The sequence below is a fragment of the Girardinichthys multiradiatus genome, chromosome 3 (assembly GCF_021462225.1).
Source record: "Girardinichthys multiradiatus isolate DD_20200921_A chromosome 3, DD_fGirMul_XY1, whole genome shotgun sequence".
In the NCBI taxonomy this organism is placed as follows: domain Eukaryota; kingdom Metazoa; phylum Chordata; class Actinopteri; order Cyprinodontiformes; family Goodeidae; genus Girardinichthys; species Girardinichthys multiradiatus.
The window spans coordinates 14,580,167-14,599,788 of NC_061796.1; the positions used below are offsets into that span (position 1 = coordinate 14,580,167).

Genomic DNA, 19,622 nt, shown 5'->3' on the forward strand with positions numbered 1-19,622 from the left:
TTAAACAAGTAACGAACTACTCTGGTTGTCTGCTCGTGGTTCTTCATGTGGGTCAAAAAGTTACCTCCCAATATGTCACTAGTAAGGTAATTGGGAAGTAGTAAATAGAAACAACCATGAATAAAAAACAAAATTACAAACATTACAGATTTAAATATTTAAATACTGTAAAATGTTTAACAAATAAATTTGGAAATAGGAAAAAAGTTTATGTATATATAGATAGAGATTGTACATATGAATTTGTTTTTCGCAACCACCAATCGCAGCTCTTAGACAGCCTCACATCTAGCAACTGGGTCAACCACACATTCTAAGATAGAACTTTCTGTCTCCTCGCGCAGAGTCGCTCTCAGAACATTATCACTCTTAAGTTAGGAGTCCTTGGCAGTAATTTTTAGGCTAAGATGTGAGCTCTCTAAAAGGAGTCTGAGAATCTTTGAATACGGGCCCTGTGTCATTTTGTTCGAGATAGATCTGACCCACATACAGAAGAACACTCAGAAGCACAACTGAATTAGTGAAAGGTGTTTTATTTACAAAGTGATACGTGAACGGTAGAATCGCCAACTGCATGGAAAGAGGGGAAGGAGAACTGGTGAAAACAAGAACTATAATCTTGAGGAATAAACAATTGCTAATAGAACGGCTTACTAGGCGAGTGTAGTCAGGTCGCCAGGGGTAGAGGGAGTTGGGACCCAGGAGTGTGAAGCAGAGAAAATCCAGATGGTTTACTTGAGCTGTAGAGTGAGTTCTGGTGAGTTCAGGAGTTAATTCATTGTTCAGGTTCTTGCTTTGGAGGGTGGACAGGGTACGCTTCTGCCTTGGATCAGAAGACGGAGGATAACAGGAAGCTGCCGGCTTGGTACTAGGAAACGAAATGAAATCCACCACACATACAGGTCCTTCTCAAAATATTAGCATATTGTGATAAAGTTCATTATTTTCCATAATGTAACGATGAAAATTTAACATTCATATATTTTAGATTCATTGCACACTAACTGAAATATTTCAGGTATTTTATTGTCTTAATACGGATGATTTTGGCATACAGCTCATGAAAACCCAAAATTCCTATCTCACAAAATTAGCATATCATTAAAAGGGTCTCTAAACGAGCTATGAACCTAATCATCTGAATCAACGAGTTAACTCTAAACACCTGCAAAAGATTCCTGAGGCCTTTAAAACTCCCAGCCTGGTTCATCACTCAAAACCCCAATCATGGGTAAGACTGCCGACCTGACTGCTGTCCAGAAGGCCACTATTGACACCCTCAAGCAAGAGGGTAAAACACAGAAAGAAATTTCTGAACGAATAGGCTGTTCCCAGAGTGCTGTATCAAGGCACCTCAGTGGGAAGTCTGTGGGAAGGAAAAAGTGTGGCAGAAAACGCTGCACAACGATAAGAGGTGACCGGATCCTGAGGAAGATTGTGGAGAAGGGCCGATTCCAGACCTTGGGGGACCTGCGGAAGCAGTGAACTGAGTCTGGAGTAGAAACATCCAGAGCGTGTACAGGCGTGTGCAGGAAATGGGCTACAGGTGCCGCATTCCCCAGGTCAAGCTACTTTTGAACCAGAAACAGCGGCAGAAGCGCCTGACCTGGGTTACAGAGAAGCAGCACTGGACTGTTGCTCAGTGGTCCAAAGTACTTTTTTCGGATGAAAGCAAATTCTGCATGTCATTCGGAAATCAAGGTGCCAGAGTCTGGAGGAAGACTGGGGAGAAGGAAATGCCAAAATGCCAGAAGTTCAGTGTCAAGTACCCACAGTCAGTGATGGTCTGGGGTGCCGTGTCAGCTGCTGGTGTTGGTCCACTGTGTTTGATCAAGGGCAGGGTCAATGCAGCTAGCTATCAGGAGATTTTGGAGCACGTCATGCTTCCATCTGCTGAAAAGCTTTATGGAGATGAAGATTTCATTTTTCAGCACGACCTGGCACCTGCTCACAGTGCCAAAACCACTGGTAAATGGTTTACTGACCATGGTATCACTGTGCTCAATTGGCCTGCCAACTCTCCTGACCTGAACCCCATAGAGAATCTGTGGGATATTGTGAAGAGAACGTTGAGAGACTCAAGACCCAACACTCTGGATGAGCTAAAGGCCGCAATCGAAGCATCCTGGGCCTCCATAAGACCTCAGCAGTGCCACAGGCTGATTGCCTCCAAGCCACGCCGCATTGAAGCAGTCATTTCTGCCAAAGGATTCCCGACCAAGTATTGAGTGCATAACTGTACATGATTATTTGAAGGTTGATGTTTTTTGTATTAAAAACACTTTTCTTTTATTGGTCGGATGAAATATGCTAATTTTGTGAGATAGGAATTTTGGGTTTTCATGAGCTGTATGCCAAAATCATCCATATTAAGACAATAAAAGACCTGAAATATTTCAGTTAGAGTGCAATGAATCTAAAATATATGAATGTTAGATTTTCATCATGACATTATGGAAAATAATGAACTTTATCACAATATGCTAATATTTTGAGAAGGACCTGTAGATAATCTTGATTGTCCAGAAACTTCTGGAACCGAAGTCAAAGTTCAATGAAGAATGATCAGAAGGTTCAGGTTTCTGCCTGCGAAAGAACATAAACAACATCAGCTTAGAGACAAAGAACGCAGCATAGCTTAGAAGTGGCTGAGCTTGTTACCACTGAAGGCAAACACTCTGGCATCAAAGTGCTGGCAGCCTCCTGCTTAAATACTCATCCTGCAATCAGCAGATCAGTTGCACCTGTCACCCAGCACACCTGAGAAACTCCAGCACCATCTGAAAACTGACAACAAAAGTGCAGACAAAAACACAGACACACACACTTAACCCACAACCCCGACACCATGGTCTTCAAACATTCCAAACAAAAAGCGCTAAAGTGCTTATGCAAAAAAAAACCAAAAAAAACTACACGTGCAATAACATGGACGTGTTGCGAGTGATCTACAAAGATGGATAACAGGTGCAAAAAGCGATTTGGACTGCCCTATTTAAATAAAAATTTTGTGTGTGCTACTGGCTGTCATCCTGGACAGTTTGGGAGAGCAGAATCATATCATAAAGATAATGCTTCATATGGAGTGTATAAAGGAACATTGTGGGAGAAAAATAAATCAAAATCTCTCATGCGCACAAGATAGGAATGCACACATTCAGGAGTGCATTAGTTTTTTCTTAAATGTCCCATTTTCTGGTCTGTGTTGCCACAATATTTAGGTTTAGCCATTGTATTTTTCGTTTTGGTTTACTTGAATAAAGGCTGTCTGCAATTCTGCTGCAAACATGCAGCAGACAACTATTATCTGCGCCACCTTTTCTGGGCTACATAAAAGCGTTCCTCAGTGCATCCAGACATAACAGTGTTGTACTACAAAAGTGCGCTGGAATTATAATGCTGCAGCTCTAGAATGGCATTGGTGGAAACATGATATCTCTATTATTTTTTATTTCTGACAGTCAAAACATGTTAACATGCACACAGAAGTTTCTCTGACTCCATTGTCTGTCACTGTATCTATGCGTCCTTCTCACCACAATGAACTCAAACATTTCTGCATGCCAGTTTGCACCTGCCTTTCAAAAGTGCAAAATATAGACGCAGTAAACTTCACCTGATTGGTCTCCTACTTTTTAAATAAATAAATAATTGAAATTAAAATTAATTAAATGGTGAAGCAGATTCTCTCAGAGACCACCAGACTTTATTTCAAATCTCCTGGTGTTTCAATGAGTTCATGATGCCACTGAACCTAAAAAGTTCCAGGACCATTTGAAGAAAAACATGCCCTCACCATCCCAGATCCTCCAACATAATTGGGCATAAGGTGCTTTTCCTCACATTTATCCTTTGTTTCAAACCAAACCAGTCTTGATAATCAACAATCTCATCTAATCAAAACACATGGTTCCCAGTTAAAGTCCAGTACCATGTCGTATGGTTACATTTATTATAGAAGAACAGAAGAGATTTTTTCCTGACATGTGTCCCAAACATCAGGTTGGCATGTATACTGCATCAAATGCTTGTTATGTATACTTGGAGACCCTAAGCAGTAATCAGGCAACTGTACACTTTACTGATCTATGTTTCGCTTATAAAATCTAGGGGTTAAATCCTCCTTTCAGTCAGACAGATAATTCTACCAATTTGAAGACTTGTCCCAGTTAGAAAAGTTTTCATTGTCAAGTCAAACCAAGCATGGCTGTTTGCCCTATGTGTTTCTGTGTTGCCCCATGATGGACCCATAACCTGTCCAGAGTATAACCTGGCTCTCGCCCAATGCCCGCTGGAGATAGGCACCAGCCCTGCCATGACCCTGCAAGGATAAGCAGGTATAGATAACGGACGGATGAATAGATGGTGGTCAAACCAAACCAGTTCTCAGACAAGGGCACATTTACAAATGAATGTCTGTCATCTAAGAACTCAAAACTTTTCTAGCAGTTTGAGTAAATGCAGTTGAAATGATTTGTAAATATCTTCAGTTTGCACACTTGCATTCTCACTATTTTCTCAACTAAAGAGTCTTTATATTTCTTCATGAAAGTCCGTGCTCAGTGTATCAGGCTAAAGATCCACCAAGTCTATGAGGAGTTGGTCTACCTCTTAAATCTCTTGAATGGTTCTTACTTTGCATAATCTGGATCATACTGATGTTCTTCCAAGAAAATGGCATGAAAGCTGTGTTGTGCAGCTGCAATGTGATATGAAAGAATTACTGCAGTGTTTGGAAAATTTTAAAAACCAAACTGAGATCACTCTGATTGCTGACTAGTGACTTCAGATACCTGCTCTTCACAACAACACTTTAGCAAGAAAAAAATAAAATTGAAATAAAGCCATCCCTTTGACACTTAAACTGCACCCTAAATGCTGTTAAATTGGACAAGGCAGAAGTGAAACAAATCATAAACTGCCAGTATAAAAGATTTATGAACAAAGCCACAAACCACAAATTTTACCCCCCTTGAAGTTTACTCTAGTTACCAACACTTTGCTCCTTCTTGCTTTTATAACAAGTAACAGAGCCCATAGCATTTAAATGCATCCAAGGGGATTTTGTCCTGATTTTCTATGGAAATGCAGAGGCTGGACTTTTCCTCAAACCGACAGCACTTGTGCTTTTAACCTAAGAAGCAGTGAGTGTACTTAAATGAGCATGTACATTAAAATAGGCACCATCAGAACAACCATGGCTTAGTGTTAAGCATGTTCAGATGTTGCAGCTGGATTCCATATATCATGTTTGGGTTTTGGAAGGACTCAAATGCAGGCAGAGTGGTGAGGTGAGGTAAACTTTAATAAGAAAAGATCTCAGGATCGTGAAACCATGAGTCTCTGCTGTTTTCTGATAAGGATGGTCATCAGTATCAGCAAAAAAGCAGTTCTGGATAAAATGTGGCAACAAATTTATCACACAACAAGCAAATACTCTGCATTAGTAATTCTACCACATGGGCTCGGAAAGAATATTTTTTATGCATACAGTGCCTAGAAAAAAGTAAAAATACTCCTTTTTTAACATTTTCTTTAATTTTGGTAGGGATTTTACATAATTGACCAATGCAAATTAGTTCAAAATTTTGAAGTGGAAGAAAGTGCATGCATGGATTTCAACGGTTTTTACAAATTTAAATATGAAAAATGTACTTTGTTTGTTTGTATTTTGCCCGACTTACCCTGATAGCCCTAAACAAAAGTGCAACTAATTGCCTTCCGAAGTTACATAATTGAGCCGCCCAACATATCAAACTCCAATTGCTGTCGCAATCTCTGATATGGAGTTTAAATGAAAATTCAACATGGAAGACTCACCATCACCTCCAGCTTTGTCTAATTACTCCTCCATGTGGCTCTGCTCCACCAATCAGCGTCAAGTCTGCATTTCTCCCCGGCCAATCATCCTTCAAGGCTCCAGTTTAAAATATCTTCATCCATGGAACCCTCCGTTCTTCAGCTGAACTTTGACCCTCCTCCACCCCATCTCCACCATCTGGCTTCCAAACTCCTTCCAAATCTCCTCAGGCCTCCACTCCACCACCAGGATCGGATCCCAGGGGGGAAGACATCTTTAAATCTAACCCTAAGATGTTCATTCAAGTGCATGTCATTCTCAGCATTCACATCTTCCACTGGGATCAGAGCGCCAAAGAAATAAACATTCACTAAGAAACTTTTCTAATTGCATCCCTATCTTCTCTTTGTGAGTCTTTCCAGGTTGAAGTGCAATATGATTGAAAAGGACTGCTTGGACACAATATTTGTGAGTATCATGCATTCACACATATCGAATGCATGATACTTGATGGACCGGATGGACTCTACCTGCCCTTTATAGCCACCCCCGATGTTTATTTTTAGTGACTTTGATGAGGAAGCTCACGTTGAGTGAAGGGGACATTGTGTAAAGCTAAAGAAAAAAAGAGTCATTGCAATTTTCAGCAGTAGTGTCACTGTTACCTTTTTTCCTGATTTTGTGCAACCCTAACTAAGACCAAGGATCACAGCAAACAAGTCATGGTAGCTGAGAAGTTTGAAGCAGGGTGAAGGTAATGAACAATTTCACAAGCTTTGAACATTCCACAGTACATCATCCAAAATGGTAAAAGTATGGAATAACTACTAAGTTAGCAAATCATCGCAGCACAGAAGCTGACAATTAAGGTGAACAGAGTGCCTAATTATAGAGGCAGCCGAAAAGCTCATGGCAACTCTGGAGGAGCGTCATTCATTAAGAGCTTGTGTGTGTGTTTGTGTGTGCGCGCGCGCCTGTGTGTGTGTGTGTGTGTTCCTGTCTTGGCATCACAGTGAGAGCCATTTTCCCAATTTCACCATCAAATTGAGGACCGTTTGTACCAAAGTGAGGACATTTTGCTGGTCCTCACGACCTATTTTGCTAACGGTTAGGTTTAGGACTAAGGTGTGAATTGAGTTTAGGTTAAGGTTAGGGTTAGGCATGCACTGGTAATGGTTAGGTTTAGGGTTATTGTCAGGGTTAGGTCATAGAAAGGGTTGAAAATGACTGAAAATCAATGGAAGTCAATGGGAGTCAACACATGATCCTCACTACATATCGCAAAACAAGAGTGTGTGTGTGTGTGTGTGTGTGTGTGTGTGTGTGCGTGTGGAGAGGGTGGGGGTTCTGGTGACATGATAGCTATTTATTGTGCTCTCCACAAATCTGTCTTTTGTGAAAGAAGGTGCTCTGATCAAATAGAAACAAAATTAATAATTTTGGCCTTTATTCAAAGAACAATGTGGGGTGGAACACCGCCAATCAACCTGAACTCTCCATTACTATGGTGAAACTTGGTGGTGGCAGCATCCTGCTATGAGGATACTTTCCTTCAGCAGGGACAGGGACAGCTCATAGAAAAACGAATAAAGCTAAACACAGAGATATACTTGGCCAAAATCTGTTATAGCTTAAAAGGATCTGAGAACGAGGTGGATTGTTCACCTTCCATCAGAACAACGACCCCAAGCACAGAGCCAGAGCTACAATGGAATGGTTTAGATCAAAACACAATCATGCGTTGTGATGGCTCTGTCAAAGCCCAGATCATTTGAGAATTTATACTGGTGGAAACTTAGTTTTAAGTGTTAGACCTTTATGACTTTGTTTGTGGGATTATTCTAACTACAAGCATTTTACTTCTAACCATGTTCAGAACTGATTATGTATTTTCGATGAGAGGTGAAACCTCTTCAAGAAACAAGAATCTCATGTCCTAGATGACTGCGAAAATCCACCAGCAAAAACAAGAGAGATCTGCTATTGTTAAAATAAGTAACTAAGTATTTTCTAGGGACAAAAGTAAAAGTTGAAAGCTAACTTTTTGAGTTTTGCAGAATGTATAAACAGTGCAGATAGACATAGGGATCCCTCTGATTCCTGTACGTCCCTTTAGTTTACACGGTTTTCACATTCAGTGCGCACAATCTAGGTAATCATTGGGATAATGGAGTTTGAGAGATCAGAAAAGTATTTTGTTTTAGCTTTTTTTTTTTACAGAAAAAAAAAAACACACATACAGCCGTATTTTGAACCACCTCTACATTTTCCATTTACCAGTTAAGAGTTCATGCTATTGTTTTTTTTTTGTGTGTGTGTGTGATAAGCTTTTAGATTCGAGCAATGCTACTGTATTGTCTTGACTGGATCTCCTGCACTGCGTTCTGTATTAAACAGCACTTCCTGCTGGTGAAACAAGGGAACTGCACGCAGAGAATCAATTAAATTACTGAGATTCCACCATCCAGCCCACACGTGCATTCGTGCTTCTCCTATACAACTCATTGTAAATGGTAAATGCTACTGTGTAAAACACGTTTATCTTCTGAGGTGATATAGATTCACACAATGCCCAGCATTCCCTACTGCCTCCCTGCAAAATCCAATTTTTCTGATTATTAAAATAAAAAATCTGAAGGGGCTTTCTATTGAGTGCATGGACATCTATTGTGTCGCCACCTCTATGAGTCTGAATGAGTTTGGATGGGTCTCTTTCTCGCTCTGCCGCCTTTTTATTCACCCCATGCTCCTCCTTACACACACCCCAAAAAACCTTCCCCCTTCACATTAAAACAACACGCCAATCTGCTGCAGTCCGGTAAAAAGGAGTTTTCGAGCCACAGCCATAAAGGAGGCTCCACACACACATCCACGCACACACGCACACTCACGCATCCAGTCTGGAAGGAATTAGACAGCTGAAACAGCGGCTGAGAGAGACTTTAGCCACTTCTGTGTGCTCTGTGTAACCTGGATGCTTGGGGAGACTAAAATACTTACCTTGATACCCCCCAAGAGACCTGAAGCTGGCTACAGAGATTTTATCACTAAAAAATACTTTTTCATGCTTTTTAAGTTTTTTTCCTGAATTTTTCGTACTTTTTGCAACTTCTATAAACTTTTTAAAATATGACTAAAACTATACGAAGCTGATAAAGATTATTAATATATTTTTACAGCTTTGATTTTATTTAACTTTTAATATATCTGATGCCAAAGTTCACTGACAAGAAGTTTGTAATTGTACACCAAAGATGCATGTGGCCCCAGACTGATTAGTTAAAGGACAAGCAGTTTCTCTTATTCTCGTGAATAAGGATTGTTTTTTATTTATTTTTATTATTATTTATGAGGGCATTATTGAGTGGATTCATGAAAATCGCTGCCGATCAAACGTTTTTGCCAATTTTTTCACTTTTGGACCGCTACCAGAGCTGACGGAGGTGACCGCATCCCTTCTGCGGACCAACTAGCGAACAGCAGCTGCTTCAAGGTAGGCGGCCGCAGACAGTCACTGCGGTCGAGTGACCCTGATCTGATTGAATGATAGGTGTCAACAGAAGACAAAATATATGTTTGCATTAGCTTAATTAGAGATATGAACATTCCAATGCTGTGATATGTTGTCATTTCATATCATTTGAAGACTTTTTCATGTACTTAAATAATTTAAATCGTGTCTGATATGAAAGTTTCACCAAGACAGGGATGCTGAAAGCCTGGTGAGCTGATTCATATTCATCCGCCACAACAAGTAGTGCAAATAACCTTTATCATATTTCGATAGAAGCCTATTAACTAAGGTTTTTCATTCATTTTAATTTCTCTACGTATTATTATTATCTGTTATTACTAGTATTTTTCATCATTGTCGGAACTTACTACTATGTTTAATGAAAGAAACAGTCTTCTGGAGAGTTTGGTTAAGAATAAATTAAATTGATGAGCAGTCGCGCGTCATTCCTCAGTATTTCTGAGCCAATGGGAAGGCTCGATTAGGTACTTATTGTAAGGGCGGGTAGTTTGATGTGTAATGTGGGTTAGAAACACTTTTTTTTACAAGAGTGCCAGTTGCATGGCCTTAAAGGGACAGTATCAGAATTGTTGAAGTGAGGTTCAAAGTAGGGATGTGAGTCAGTTTGCAAGACCAGCTGAGACACAGCATTGCGTTTGTGAGAACCAGACGAGATTTTATCAATATTTTCAGGTACACTGAGAATTTGTGTTTTCACAAATAAAGCACAGTTTTCAGAAATCTCCGTTTGGTGAAGAAAGATCAGGTTCTGGTCGTTGTTTTAAAGAGTTTTAGTCCTGTTTTAATATTTCGAGATTTCATGCCATGAGATCTTGTTAGACCTCTAGTGAAGCAGTTAATATTTTCCTGAAGTAGAAAGCTGTCTTGGGATCTTTGTTTATTATAAATTCAGATTAGTTTGTCTCTGTGGACAAAGCATCTAGTGATAGGAGCTGAAACAAAGTGGACTTCAACCATCTAAAAACAGCTGAAGTCTCAAAAACGTCACAGTGGTTTCTGCTAACGCAAGTTTTAAAACCTTTTAACTGTTATGTTTGTAGTGGGCAGTTAAATAAATAGAAGCAGATAATTATTTAAATGAAAAAGGAGGGGGGGGCGATACACTGCCAACAATCTTTCTGTGTGAAACACATACTGAGAATGGAATATGTAAAACATTTACAGTAATTTCTTGTTTTATTGTTATTTATCCATAAGTTAGCATGTACTAAGATAGTGCCTGCTGGAAAAGCAAGGCAGTGTAAAAGTCAGTGAAATTGGGTTCACTTAAACTGCTATAATTTGTTTGCTTTTTACACTTCTTTACTTTCTAAATCAGACATTACTCTGAGCAGAAAGGTCCATTGTCCCTACGTTTCACACAGGAAGATCACTGGTGGTGCACTGCCTCCAAGATTAATTTTTCTTTTAAATAATCGGCCAATGAAAATGCGTCAACAGTTTTAAGGTTAATAAAATAGCAGTACAAAAAACTGCCAGGAGGTTGACTAGGACTATTCATTAGCTTTATCCTCAGGGTTCAACTAATCTTAATTTATACTAAAAAAGATCTCAAGAAATTTATCGAGTGCAGTCAAGATAACTGTTTATAAATTTTATCAGAACCTCATTTCAAAGATTTTAAACTGTCAATTTCAGTGACTTCGATTTACTATTATTGTTTTGTGGAGCTGGACTTGTTCATGACACCAGGGCTTTTAGTAGCCCTGCGTGTTCCTGACTCAGGACCAAATTGTCAGAAGTTTATGACAGCCACACCTGCATCATAAACATGTTTGCATCATATATGCTCATCGAAATGAACATCTGTCACACTCTGACCTTTTCACTTCCTGTGTCCACCTACTGTGACCTCTCAGCATCCAGATAGTCTACCACTTTTGGCTCATGCACTGTATAACCCACACAAGGAATGCCCATCTGTGTGTTGGATGCCTAAGCATTCCTGAGATTTATCCGCCAAAACGTTTTCAACCCACACATGGAATCTGCTTCCTTCTGACCAGTAAAAAAGGTTTTTTGATGCAATTTAATTCAGAAAATATGCACCCTCAGCACTATTGCTTTGTAATAAAGATTTTTTTTTTTTTTTTTTTTTTGCCAAGTTTTAATAACAATTCATCACCCTCTTTGTTTTGCGACTTACATTTCAAAGCAGATGCACACCAATTGCTCTCTTGTTTAACATGTGCATGTGTAAACTTTCTGTATTTGTGAATGGACACAAACATAAATATGCCAAACCTAATCTTGGCCCCCAGGGGAGTTCCCATGCTGAGCTCACTCTGGAGGGCTCCCCCACTCTGTTGCTTTTAAGTGGAATAATGTAGGTCAGATAAAAGTAGTCTATAGAGTCTAAAATGTCAAAAGAAATGTAGAAAAGCAGCAATTTTCTGCCTGGCACAGTCATACAGAAGTGCAGACTCATCAGTTTTCTTCCACTGGTTGCACGGTTTACTACCTAAAACAGGAAGGCATTCCATGGCTGCCCTCCATTAGGGCTCACAACAAGCCTCACGTGCCATTTCGGCTCTCAGCAAGGGTCCTCAAGCGCATATAGCCTCTGGGCTTCAGACTGCCAGGGTATGACTATTTGGAGGACAGGAGTGCTTATGTGTAACCCCTCCCCTCTACCAGCAGCACCAACTACCTCATGTATTGTGCAATAGTTTTTTCCAGATTGACATTGGTAAAAATGCAGTGAAGCACCACTCCAGGGCCAGTAAAAGTGAAAATGTGGATGTGAGTGAGTGTTGGATTTATATTCCTACTATGTCATACTGAGCCGTGCAGAGTATCAAAAGGTGGGTTAATGCTAGTGCACATTAAACGCTGCACCAAGCCGGTTATGTTAGTTCATAGCTGCCATCCAAATTTGTTGGTTTCTTAGAGAACTTCCAATTTTGAAGGTTTTAAAATGTTATTTATATGAGAAAGAGAAAAAGGAAAGAATTTGAGAAAAGGCTTCCTAAAATGTAAAAATCTTACATTTGTGGCCAGAAGCTTTGAGACTCTCAATTTTGCCTTTGAACTTTACCACTACAATTTTTATCGTGACATTTTGCCTTGATTTAAATTTGTTATGAATAGTGATCAGGTGAATTGCATTTAATTGCAAAGTTAATTAAATCAACCTATTAAAAAAATGTATCTACTCTTTTTTTTGGGAATGCCTCTATCAGCTTTTCAATGATCCTATCATTTGCTCAATGGAAAGTGTTGATGAAGACCTGCCCTGTCATTCTGATTGAATTAGAGAGCAGAAGAGTTGGTTTAAAAGGCAGTGGTGATTAAAACCAGCTTCATTTTGTCTACTATTACCTCAAAGAAAACACATGCTCTCATTGTGGCTTTGCATGAAGAAGGCTTGACAGGCAAGTACATAAATGGTAGTACAGTTTCACCCAAACCACTGGACCCAACATCTATTGGTGCATCAATAGATTCAAGGAGAGAAACGAAAGCTTCAGGGTGCTAAAGAAAATACAGTGATTACAAGAGCCATCACTAAAAGAGGATTTAATGAGGGATACTACTGCCAACAGTGCAAAACTTGCTTGATAATGGCAGCAGGCAATTAGAAGAGTTTTTACACCCTGGTGTCAAGAAGAACAGTAAAGAGGCTCTTTCTCTTTAAGAACACCATCAAAGACAAACTCAATTTTTACAGGAAGTACTAGCAATGGACTGCAGAGGAAAGGAGTTACTTTTTTTTTCTCAGATAAAGCTCACTCCAGAGTGTTTCTCTTAAGAAGAGAAAGTTGACACTGCCAAGAGTCGTCTGCCATTTTCACAGTGGCACATCCTGAGACCATTCATGTGTTGGATTGCCTCTTGTTGAAGGCAGTGAGCACACTTACAGTCTTGCCTAAAAACAATGCAATTACTAAAGAGGGAGATCACAACCATCTCGAGGATCAACCGTGCCCAACAAGCCAGGAACAATTTGGTGATAAACAAAGCTTTGTCCAGCACAATGGACCACTGTACCACAAGGTAAAAGCAACAACGGACATTTGGGTCCATAGCCAGAAAACTCTTTAGATCTGAATTACATGAAGGAAAGTTTAGCAGGGGGACCAAAAAAACCCAAACAAAGCTAATAAATTCTGATAACCTCAAAGAACTGATAAAGGAAGACTAGGTCAAAATCAGCCCCGAATTTGACATCCAGTAGGTCAGGGTGAACTGTAGCAGTTTTAAAAAGGAAGGTCGACATTATTAATATTAATGCCTTAATCTTATGTTTCTCAAGAAAAGGCGTATGAAATGCTCACTACTAATCTATGCAATGGAAAGATCTCACAAGATCTAGGAAAGATGAAGTATGTGAAAAACAAAGCTTCTGTCAGTCTCAAACCCTCTCTAAATGTCTCTGTTTCTCTAGTTAAATTTTTTGATTCTGTACATAATCTAATTGCCATCTATTTAAAAGCACCACAAAAAACAGTGATGCATTTGTTTGACAAGTGAAGAAACCTAATATGGAGGACCGATCCTGACAAAATTAAAAATAAAAGCAGAAATATATATATTTTGTTTTTCATTTTCCTTTCACATGCGTTTTCATCAAGAAATGTAAATGTTTTCTTTTTCCTTTTCCTTACACATGCCTTTGTTCTTTATACATTTCCTCGTCTCTCTTTTTCCTTTACCGTATACATTTCTGCTTCATTATGCAAATGAGGAGGGCTGCCTTCTTCTCTCCAGCTCCTCTACTATTGGTCAATATACAGGAAGGAGGAGGATCCATGTGCAGGCCGAGGGTGTGTCCCAATTCAGGGGCTGGATCCTTCCAAGTGCGTACTTGTGGGCTGATTTCGTCACAGCGCGGCGCGTAAGGTCTGTCAGATGCTGCAGACAAATGTGTCCTTCTTTTGCCCAATTTGAAGGAAGCGTTGTGAGTATCCTTCGCGGTCCATCTTTTCCCATGATTCATTGCAGGTCGAAGCAGTTTGGTCAAACAGGGGCAGCCATGGCGGACCACACTGGCAAAAGCTGTGAGTAAACTGTGAAAAATTACACTTTCTGTGACACAAATTAACATTTACAATGTTTTTAGTTCGGGAATATAACTATGTAGACGTGAAAAATCAGCTTGATTTATCAAGGCATCGCTTAATTTCAAACGTGCTCCGACATGTTCGGAGTTTTCCGCTCCGTAGTAACCGCAGTAACTCCCGGCTTTCCTCGCCAGCTCTACCGGCGGTGGGGCGAGCTAGACCCGGTAGAGATCTGACCGGACTATCGGCACTGAGCTCCTGCTGCCAGTCATCACAGTGAACGATAAACACAAGTGATTTCTAACAGTTTATGTTAGTATTATTTTAATGTATTGTGTCATTTGTTCATGTAAGTCGATTTGACATTACAGGTGATATTAAAGTTAACCTGAATAAATGGACGATTTTATGTAATCTTACCGTATCGCTGGAGTGTGATTGAGAATAAATAAGCTTTAAATATTCATTTTTGATTAAGAAATATGCTATATGTGTTTTTAAAAGTATATTTATAATTCAGCTAGCATTATAATTCATGATTCCAGGTACAGCTGAAGAGAAATACACTTTCAAATGCAAGCAAATCTCAGTAAAGAAGTGAAAAGTTTGAAAGAGCTTGTTTTAGGCATTTGCATAGAAATATTTTAATATGTTCTACAAATTAAGACAAATGGAAAATTTAAAAAAAAGACTTGTTTTACACTGATATTAAGCAAGATGTTTTTTTTGTTGTTTTTGTTGTTTAGGGACAAAGGAGCAGACGGGCCAGTTTATTAAACTCAGGGGTGAGAATGACCACCTTTTTACTGGAGCTAAAAACTCAGCCACCGTGGCTTGGAGGTACAATAACAACATTCTTTCCAGTTTCAATAACTCCTATCTTTCTAACTTTCATAAATATCCATCCAGTGATTAACATACTTCTTTCGGTTTTCCCCTTTTCCTTTTGTTTGTTTAGGACAATTCTGGAGAAGATGGTCCAACAGGGGAAGGTCAACCCCTTGCAGACCAAAAAAAGTGGGACAATATGAAAAGGAAATATAAAGTATGTTCAGAAGTTCTCATGTCACACACAAATAAAAAATATTTCTCAAAGTCTTATTGGTTTCTCTGTTTAGTCAACTCTTCTTTTATTCCCTCTAACTTTAGGATTGTAAGTATCCAGGGTCAGGAGAGGGAGTCAGTGAAAAGCCCACTGCTGCTACTTGGCCCTGGTTTGTCCTTATGGATGAGGTGTTGGGAAAGAGGTCTTCCACAACACCTCCTGTCCTAATTGCCTCCATCCCTGAGGACCCTCCAGGGCCAAGCGGAGCGGTGGGCAACCAGATGGAGAAGGAAGACAGTGAGCCAGCAGGAAGGGATCAGAAAAGAAAGAGGGACAGAGATGATGGAGTTGATCAGGGAGGACATGAGGCTACAGAGAATGGACAGACTGTTTTCCATCTTAGAAAGAATGGTACTGAAATAAGATGCTATATAAGAAATAATATTAAGTTTTGTTCAGATTGTTTCTTAAAGTTTTAAGCTGTTCTAATAAATTTCAATATTGTTTTTGTCACCAATGTATTTTATTTCCATTTTACCCAACAATACATCAACTTCATTTAAATTTCTAAACACAGTTTATTTAGAAAATTACAAATAGCATTTTAAACATAATGTGGGAAAAAAACAACATTCAAACAGATCAAGATTACAAGACAAAAGGCATAAAATAAAACTATGTACAAATATTTCCAATGGTGACAGCAGGATCAACCTGTGTGACCGGTTCCTGGAAAAACTTCTTCAACAGAACAAAAAGGCAGATTTATTTTTGAACAGAAAGTCTCTGGCGGTGTGGCTAAATATCTCGCAAGGTCAGAGACATGGATGGGACGCTGCAACTGAGACCTGTGGTTTATCTTTCTGGATGGTGAGCGAAGCATCACACAGGTGGTCTGCAGATGTTTGTGATTCCTCTTTTCGCTGTCCACGTCATCAAGTTTAAAGGGCTGGCTGGACCACATCATTAATCAGGAATGTAATCAGGAATATGCAGAATCAGAAGATGGTGCTCACAAAATATGACAATTAGTTATACCCCTCAAACATTCATCACATCTATAATAGTATACCTGCCTGCAAACTGTAGTCATGTTCTGGTGGTGTGTATATATATATATATATATATATATATACACTGCTGAAAAAAATAAAGGGAACACTTAAACAACACAATATAACTCCAAGTAAATCAAACTTCTGTGAAATCAAACAGTCCACGTAGGAAGCAACACTGATTGACAATCAATTTCACATGTTGTTGTTCAAATGGAATAGACAACAGGGGAAAATCTTTGGCGATTAGCAAGACACTCAATAAAGGAGTGGTTCTGCAGGTGGGGACCACAGACCACTTCTCAGTATCTATGCTTTCTGGCTGATGTTTTGGTCACTTTTGAATGTTGGCGGTGCTTTCACACTCGTGGTAGCATGAGATGGACTCTACAACCCACACAAGTGGCTCAGGTAGTGCAGCTCATCCAGGATGGCACATCAATGCAAGCTGTGGCAAGAACGTTTGCTGTGTTTGTCAGCGTAGTGTCCAGAGCCTGGAGGCGCAACCAGGAGACGTGGAGGAGGCCGTAGGAGGGCAACAACCCAGCAGCAGGACCGCTACCTCCGCCTTTGTGCAAGGAGGAACAGGAGGAGCACTACCAGAGCCCTGCAAAATGACCTCCAGCAGGCTACAAATGTGCATGTGTTTGCACTAACGGTTAGAAACCGACTCCATGAGGATGGTATGAGGGCCCGACGTCCTCAAATGGGGGTTGTGCTCACAGCCCAACACCGTGCAGGACGCTTGGCATTTGCCAGAGAACACCAGGATTGGCAAATTCGCCACTGGCGCCCTGTGGTCTTCACAGATGAAAGCAGGTTCACACTGAGCACATGTGACAGACGTGACAGAGTCTGGAGACACCGTGGAGAGCGATCTGCTGCCTGCAACATCCTTCAGCATGACCGGTTTGGCAGTGGGTCAGTAATGGTGTTGGGTCGCATTTCTTTGGAGGACCGCATTGCCCTCCAAAGAAATGGGCCATGCGGTACAAACCAGTACAGGACCTCAGAAACATTAAATCACTCTTTCGTGTGGTTATGGCATGTAGTGGTGGTTATGACCCCACACACAACCAAGCACACAGCTACTCCATGCACAAACTATGCAAAACACATTAATAAATAAAAACTTTTTAGTTTATAATTTATCAAACAAAAAACAAGAAATAAAACCAAATTCATCTAGAAAAATTCAGTTTGACCAGTCTATGTGCTTTCATGCATCTTTAAGACTAAGGTGTCCTTCTGCCAAAAAACATTGATGATTTTTGTGTGATTTTGTTGTCAGCACATTCAACTTTGTACAGAACAAAGTATTCATGTTTGGACACACCTTCTCATTCAAAGAGTTGTCTTTATCTTCATGACTATGAATGCCAAGAGTGTGCGGAGCAATAATCAACGCAAAAGGTGGCTACTTTGAAGAACCTAGAATATAAAACATATTTTCACTTGTTTCACACTTTTTTGTTCAGTATATAATTCCACATGTGTTAATTCATAGTTTTGATGCCTTCAGTGTGAAGCTACAATATTCATAGTCATGAAAATATAGACAACTCTTTGAATGAGAAGGTGTGTCCAAACTTTTGGTCTGTACTGTAATTAAATGACATGTAAGAGATATGATGTAAAAATGTACAGCCTTTAGAGATAACAAAATCTTAATACTTTTTATGACTCTTTAAGACCAGGGAGAAACATATATGCAATCTCTTTTGAAAAAGTCAATGCCAAGCGTCCTGCACGGTGTTGGGCTGTGAGCACAACCCCCATTTGTGGACGTCGGGCCCTCATACCATCCTCATGGAGTCGGTTTCTAACCGTTTGTGCAGACACATGCACATTTGTGGCCTGCTGGAGGTCATTTTGCAGGGCTCTGGCAGTGCTCCTCCTGTTCCTCCTTGCACAAAGGCGGAGGTAGCGGTCCTGCTGCTGGGTTGTTGCCCTCCTACGGCCTCCTCCACGTCTCCTGGTAGCGCCTCCAGGCTCTGGACACTACGCTGACAAACACAACAAACGTTCTTGCCACAGCTCGCATTGATGCGCCATCCTGGATGAGCTGCACTACCTGAGCCACTTGTGTGGGTTGTAGAGTCCATCTCATGCTACCACGAGTGTGAAAGCACCACCAACATTCAAAAGTGACCAAAACATCAGCCAGAAAGATAAACCACAGGTCTCAGTTGCAGCGTCCCATCCATGTCTCTGACCTTGCGAGAGATTTAGCCACACCGCCAGAGACTTTCTGTTCAGAAAGACATCTGCCTTTTTGTTCTGTTGAAGAAGTTTTTCCAGGAACCGGTCACTCAGGTTGATCCTGCTGTCGCCATTGGAAATATTTGTACATAGTTTTATTTTGTGCCTTCTGTCTTGTAAACTTGATTTGTTTGAATGTTGTTTTTTTCCACATTCTGTTTAAAATGCTATTTGTAATTTTCTAAATAAACTGTGTTTAGAAATTTAAATGAAGTTGATGTATTGTTAGGTCAAATGGAAATAAAATACATTGGTGACAAAAACAATATTGAAATTTATTAGAACAGCTTAAAACTTTAAGAAACAATCTGAACAAAACTTAATATTATTTCTTATATAGCATCTTATTTCAGTACCATTCTTTCTAAGATGGAAAACAGTCTGTCCATTCTCTGTACCCTCATGTCCTCCCTGATCAACTCCATCATCTCTGTCCCTCTTTCTTTTCTGATCCCTTCCTGCTGGCTCACTGTCTTCCTTCTCCATCTGGTTGCCCACCGCTCCGCTTGGCCCTGGAGGGTCCTCAGGGATGGAGGCAATTAGGACAGGAGGTGTTGTGGAAGACCTCTGTCCCAACACCTCATCCATAAGGACAAACCAGGGCCAAGTAGCAGCAGTGGGCTTTTCACTGACTCCCTCTCCTGACCCTGGATACTTACAATCCTAAAGTTAGAGGGAATAAAAGAAGAGTTGACTAAACAGAGAAACCAATAAGACTTTGAGAAATATTTTTTATTTGTGTGTAACATGAGAACTTCTGAACATACTTTATATTTCCTTTTCATATTGTCCCACTTTTTTTGGCCTGCAAGGGGTTGACCTTCCCCTGTTGGACCATCTTCTCCAGAATTGTCCTAAACAAACAAAAAGAAAAAGGGAAAACCAAAAGAAGTATGTTAATCACTGGATGAATATTTATGAA

The 19,622-nt window shown here is 40.0% G+C and overlaps 1 protein-coding gene across 1 annotated transcript in view; it reads left to right on the plus strand.

Moving 5' to 3' along the window:
- The first annotated feature begins 8,688 nt into the window (after nt 1–8,688).
- has2 (hyaluronan synthase 2) overlaps nt 8,689–19,622 on the plus strand; it is a 31,918-nt gene continuing 20,984 nt past the window's right edge. Inside the window, exon 1 of the mRNA XM_047359234.1 lies at nt 8,689–9,293. The gene's annotated coding sequence lies outside the window, so the exon portion shown is untranslated. The remainder of the gene's footprint in view (nt 9,294–19,622) is intronic.